We start from the raw sequence: 6878 nt of genomic DNA, 5'->3' as shown, positions 1-6878 counted from the left end.
GTTAACAGTACCACAGATCTGCCTCTCCCTTCCTTCCCCAGAGCAATTACAGGGTTTCTTTCTTTTTTTATTCTTACTTTTTATTTAAAATTTCCAACTCCCAGAGCTTTCTAAGCAATTTAAACTTGTTTGGCAGATTTTATTTTTGTAAGAAAGAGGCAGCTGATGCTAGTATGCTGTTTGCAGCTCCTCTGCCCTCCCACTCTCAGCAACATCTGAGCTTGGTGGTTAATTACTATGAGACCTCTCCGCCTCTGTCAGTGTTAGCTGGAATGATGGGTTTACACCATGCATGTCAACAGGCATCTAGATGGAAAATAAACCTACTGATGCTCCCACTGTTGGGGAAATGAATGTGCTGATTCAGGCATCTCGGTCCATGTGGATGACAGGCACATCCTGCTCTGCAGCAGAGCTCTGATCGCTGAGGGCCACGTTAGACCCTCCTGTGTGCACTGCAGGACACATCCATAGAAAACAGGCTTGGGTAACTCAGCTCCTTGCTCTCATTTGAGACAGGCTGTTCACACATGCAAAATTGGCTCTCTTTCACTCTTTCCAGGCAGGAAAAGCACAGAACCATCTCCATGTGGGAGAGGTCTGGTGATACCCCCAGCTTCTCTTCCAGCCCGTGCCTCAGGAGGGCACTTGGCCATGGGCATCTCCATTGCCACACTGCCTCTTGGCTTTGCAGCAAGAAGAAACAGAAGCAGGTCTGTTCTTTTGGGCACAGAATCCTGCTGCAGATCTGTGGCAGAGCAAGGCACAGAACTGAGCTGTGGCTGCTTTTCCTTGAGGGCAGTGCAAGTCCGAGAGGGGACAAACACGTCCTTGTGACGGGAAAGCTGCATGATGGTGATGAGTCTGGTCTGACTCATAGCCCCAGAGATGCTGTGATATTCCACCACTGGCCTGCTCTGTCCACCTGCTCTCTGCACTGAGGCAGAGCTTTAGCATTCAAATCCATATTTACTGTAGGACCTCATTTTCCCACCACAAGAGCAATCCCAAATCAAGGGGGAGGGTTGACCTTGCTTGCTACAGCAGCTCGTCTTCTGGTTAGGTTCTTGTACACAAACTCATTCCCAGCTCTTTCAGGGTTTCTTCAGATGGGCTCAGGCTCTGTGTGCTTGGGTTTTATCACGTGTTTGGCATCCACCCTATCTCCAGTTCAGTCCCCTTCAGTGAGTACCAAAACATTCTGTTCCAAGAGACAAATTCCATGGAAAATTTGCCACACTACCCAAGTGGTACTTTCCCCCCCCCTCTCTGCTAGGGCATTTAAGCAATTTTCTTTCTTTTTTGATCCATATCACCTTTCTCCCATTTCTGTCCTGTACCCTGTTCTATCACATATCTTTATAGCAAGGAAATCTGTATAACAAATTTGTACAGAAGCAGTTTTTAAGCTGGTCCATGATTCTTCCGAGGAGAGCAATTTCAACAGAAAGGAATTTAGCTTGACAAATGCTGCCCAAGACCTGCCCTGATCATCCTTATGCTGCACTGCACAGCATTCATTAACTTACAAATGAATTCCTGTTGTGTCTCATGGCTTCCTTCAGATGTTATTATGCCAGCTCCCAAGGACATAAACAATTCTCTTGATTTAAGAAAGTAGGCTGAGATGCTGCTTGGCTGTGGTTTGGGGAGGGGCAATAACATTGGAAAACACATTTTATTCGAGAAAACAAAAATATTAGTTCCAAATAGAAGCAGTGGTCCAATTTAAATAAACTCACTGAGCATGAACTTGGGAACTCGTGATGCAAGAGAGCAGAAATGGAGTTTTCTATTATTTCAGCCATTCTCTTCATTCAGCATCTGTATCACAGCAAGCAGTTAATCACCTTCAGCTCTCTTTTCCAAGCACTGGTTCAAGACAACCTTGCAGAATCTTTGTGAAACTTTTCTCTTCATCCAAGGGATGCCCTACCCCTGGTCTGAAGATAGCACCTGGCTCCAGAATAAGAACAATTCTAATGCCCTCATTTATCTATTTACCTACTGATAATTTAGATTTGATTTAGAGCAAAAGACTGTGGTATTTATTTTTGTGGGTGGGCTTTTTTTTTGTTTTTTAGGGTTGTTTTGTTTTTTTGTTTTGTTTTTTTTAATAAACACAAACTGCTCTAAATAGGGAAAAGGATGGAGGCAAGCATGCATATGCATGTAGGCCTAAAACTAGATGTGACATCCCCTGTTCCAGGTCAGGGCACAGCAATCTGTCACCCAGGCACTGCACACACTGACTCTGCTTACCCAGAAATAGGTGCTGCAAGGACAACACAGAGACTCGGGCTGTTGGGAGCATTTGAGAGGGTTCACGAACTCCCAACACCAATTCCCCTTTCATCTGCTGTTGATAAAAGTAATTGCAATGGGCCAGCTTAGTCTGACCCCCAAAGTGAGACAAGGTTCCCAGCCCAATAAATCTCCATGACCCAAGCGCTCCGGCCCTCTTGGGAACCTCATAGCTATTCCAGGCACAGTCCCCTTCCCACAGCTTCTTTCAGCACAGGATTTTCAGTACTGGTGACATTCTAAAAAAGGTATCTCATCAGCCCTAAGCTCAGGGTGGCTGTCTGCTCTGAACTTCCCTTTCAACACAGTGGTTTTGAAGAAACTTTGATAATGTCTTTCTTCTCCCGCTTTTGCGCAGTTCACATCACTCCCTCACTTCCAGAGTCTCACTCCACACCCACCATTTAGTTTGCCTTAAACACAGCCCCTGCTCACCTAGTTTCTCACAGAGCTGCTCCTTGCCACTTAACTCTCCCTGGATGGAACCCTCTGGCTCCCTTGGGCTCAGCTCAGGTGAGAGAAGGTGTAGCTGAGTCTCCCAGGTGAAGTCACTCCCTCATTCCCCTCTATAAACTTGCCAGTTTGCCACAGTGCCCCCCAAGAGCAGCTTGGGATATAACTACAGGAATCTGGGTCAGGAGATCCCATCACCAGAGTTCCCAGTCACAGAAGCCCCCAGGGGTGATATAAACTCTCATTACCTGGGCCCCTGTGAGGGGTGGAACCCACCCAGAGCTCACCATGTCATTAAACTCAAGTATTGGTGTTTACATTTCTACAGTTTCTAATCTACCACTGTTTGGCAAATGTCTGCCTTGCCCACATCACCTGATGACTTAACAAAATCAGCTATGTTCATCTCCATTCCTATCCTGTTCCTTTTTTTCACAGCTGTCCAACATGACAAGAGTTTTCCAGAAGGGGTGTGTGGCTCTTTTCCTCTCTGCTCGGCAGCTGCAGGAGACAGGTTGCCAAATAGAATCAGAGAATTGCTTCAGTAAATACCACACAGCACTCTTGGCAGTGTTTGCTGGGTTGTGATACCATCAAGTTAAAATGGCATGGTTAAAGAAAATATTGATCAGCATCAGAAGTGAATTTCCAGGCTGCTGGGAGCCACAAAGGAGACACCCAATTACAGAGAGATGGTCTCTAAGGACTGTAGGTGGACAGTATCTGCTATCGTTCTGGCAACTTCCTATGATCTTCTCTTCAGAAATGAGTGTGTTAAGGCAGAGAAAAAAGATGAAAGGGAGGCCTTGAGATGAGAAAGTCCCAAATGATCAAAGATTCATACGGATCGAGAGAAGTACTCCAAAACCAAAGGCATTCCTGTGTTGCCTGTGTCACTGTTGCCCTGGAGTGGATTTCAGAAACTTCTTTAAGTATTCATCTGGGATGTGGGGACGCACATCAGGAAGCAGAGAGAAACTTTTCAGGCCTTGGGGAAGGCTGAAATTCTGAATGATTCTGGCTTTTTCTGACTTGGTTAATTTCTTCATAACCAGATTCCACGTGTGGTACTGGCTACATTTGAAGCAAGGCCTCACGAGGCCTCTCAATTCTCTCAGCACTCCTCACACAGCCTGCAGCATCTGCTGCTTTTGTGCTGTGGTCCAGGCTCTGTCCGTGGTGCTCGTGCTTGTGTCCCCTTCCCATCCTCACAGACAGGACACACATCAAGGAAGGACAGAGCTCTTCAGCCAGCATTGATCTGAGTGAGGGAAAATGAATCTCACACTTCACCCACCTTAGGCACATCCAACAAGGGTCAGATATGTCAACTGCAACCTGCCAGGAGGCTCTGGTGAGAAATGTCCTAATGTGACAACAATCCAGGGAGATAAAGCACTTAGGAAAGGAGACATCAGAGTCCCCTGAAAAGAGCACAGAACAAACAATTGTGAGGGAAAGGGAAAAACAGGGATGCTGTTCACCATCCTCTGATGAATTCATCACAATCTGAAAGTGAATTCTGCCTGAAGGAGAAAACAGAATGAAGAGAGACACAAAGAGAGACACCAAGAGACAAATCACCTCCTGTTAGTGAAGATCACAGGAAAAAAATAAACCAGCCCCCAGCATATTCCAGGCACCTTCCCTGGAGCCAGGACCACGGGCAGACAACAATGACTGTCTGTGGCAGCAGCTCCTGAAGAGGATCCCAGAGAACAAGGAGGAATTGTTGCTGCAGGTGCTGCAGACAGAGGGTAAAAGTCTACACCAACACCAGCAGGTTGAAAAGGAGCTGCTCCAGCATGGGGGAGACAGATCTGTCTGTACACGTAGGTACAGCTTAGTCATTTTAGATAAACTTTGTCTGGAGGGAAGGATATACTGATAAAGCAGTGTTTCACACAGTGCAAGAAGTACACAAAGTTTGGATACAGACTTTAAACTGAGCAGCAGAAAAATGAAGTAGTCTTTTAAGACAAATAGAAGGAGTGTATTATGATATCAACAGCAGACCTGGAGGAAGATGAGAATGAGAGCCTACAGGTTTAAGGGAATAATTTAAATTCTTGCACTGTCTCAGATGTTTATAGGAGCAACTCACCTGGGTTTTCTCTTCCTCAAGCTATAGAATAAGGCAAGTATCTTGGCCCCAGGACAGTAAGTGGACAAAGGGGAATATGAAGAGAGGTGAAATTCAGAGAGTGAGCTGGGCTGTGTATTTTAGCACACCACCCTAGTTCTGAGAGAAGGCAGGAACAAGTCAAAATGGGGATGGTGGTTCTGCAACCACAGCTGGAGGACAGAATGTGTGACAAGGTGAGATGAGAACCTGCAGTTTATTGGGATACTACTGCAAACAAGCCTCTATCTCAGTTCCATATCTCCAGTACCCTCTACTTAACTGCAATACATTTAATCAAGCTGCTTCTTATGGGAACCAAATAAAGCTTGATGATGCTTAATGGCTGGGGCTTAATGGCTGGGTTGTTTAACTGGGCTTATAATTTTGATTAATTAAGATGCTTGCAGGTGCTGGAGTGGCACTTCGGCAGCAGCACTGATGTTCAGAAGCAAAGGGGGTTCATCTCCTGGAGGATTTCTGGCAGTGCAAAGCTGCCCTCAAGCCCGTGCAAAAAAGCCAGCTCTTGTAGCTGGCAGTAGGCTCCAGATCCCTGGGAATTTTGACAACCCACGAGTCATTTCAACCAGCTTCCTTTTGGGAGGATATACGGAAAAAATCCAAACCCCAAACCTCAAAATTTTTCCTAGGGCAGCCTCTATATCCCTGATAGGAAGAAAGTGAGAATGTGAGAGGCTCTCCAGGTGATGATGGTGCTTTCAGGCAGTGAATCCGACCAGCCCAGCAAACTGCCCACCCCCAAAGCAGTGTCCCCACTTTAGTGGAAAGGGCAGTAGAGCTTCTCCTGAGTGGAACACACAAAGCCTGGTTGCTTATGAGTTTATTCCCTGTGTTCTTCTATCCCCACTCTGTGATTTCAGCCTCCCCCTGGCCAGGATATCAACCTTTTCCAATCCAGTGTCACCAACCTGCCAGGTCCCCCTGACTGATGACCTACAGGAGCCTGGAGGTGGATGCACAGAGTGAGCGGCCAGCAGCTGCAAGAAATCACATTGCAGCCTCCCCCTTAAGCAATAGAAATTTGTACTTCCCTTTCCTATTCTGCAGCTGGCTTTTGTACAGAACATACTTACCTCAGATTTTTGTCTCCTGAATGCTGATAAAATGCCCTCAGGTTAAAAAATATTTGGAGATAAATTATGATACGGATACCAGTGTGGCATATGCTCATTTCCAGAGGAAACTAAAACACTGGGGAGAGGCACAATGAGCCAGACTCATCACTGTTTTCAGTATCAAACACTGGCATTAAATTAAGCAAAACTTGATGATTTAGGCTTAGTAAATTACTACTGCCAATTAAAAAGGCAATATAACCTTGTGGATAGAGCACTGTCATAGGGCTCAGAAGAGTTGTGGATATACTGAATTAATTTGGACAAATGTTACCTCCACATGCATATAAATACCTTACACTTTTCCTGTAACATGTATAAGAAATGCGAAAATTAAGCAGCATATTGTCTAGGGACCACAAAGACAACCTTTTCCCAAGAAACAGCTTGTTTGGCAAGCACAGGAGGGAAAAACTGAGTCAGGAGGAATGATGTCAGCCTTTTCTCATACATCTACATTGTCCTGCTCAACCACAGCTTTGGAATAAGAGACATTCAGATCTAATTTATGGAAACTTAAGCAGATATCTATTGGAGTAGCCCCTGAGTGTCACCAGCACATTTCATAGCTTGTGATGAATCATAACTGAAGTATCTGCTTTCCAGTGCATTAAGGCTAAAGCAGAAGTTGATTAGGATTATTTTGACCCAAGCAATGGTTCACTTTTCAGGGAAGTGGTTGAAATGTCCAGACATCAGCCTAATTTGTCCTGGAGTTATAACACAGTATATTACAAATGTACTGTGACCACACCTTGAAACTCACTGTCAGCATCTGCAATCCATCATGGAGTATCCATCTTCTCATTACAGCCTGCCACAAATTTAGCTGCATGGGTGCTGTCTGCAGCCTAGCTGGTCAA

Source organism: Poecile atricapillus, chromosome 12, assembly GCF_030490865.1.
Source record: "Poecile atricapillus isolate bPoeAtr1 chromosome 12, bPoeAtr1.hap1, whole genome shotgun sequence".
Classification (NCBI taxonomy): Eukaryota; Metazoa; Chordata; class Aves; order Passeriformes; family Paridae; genus Poecile; species Poecile atricapillus.
Note: the sequence above shows the minus strand (reverse complement) of the source record.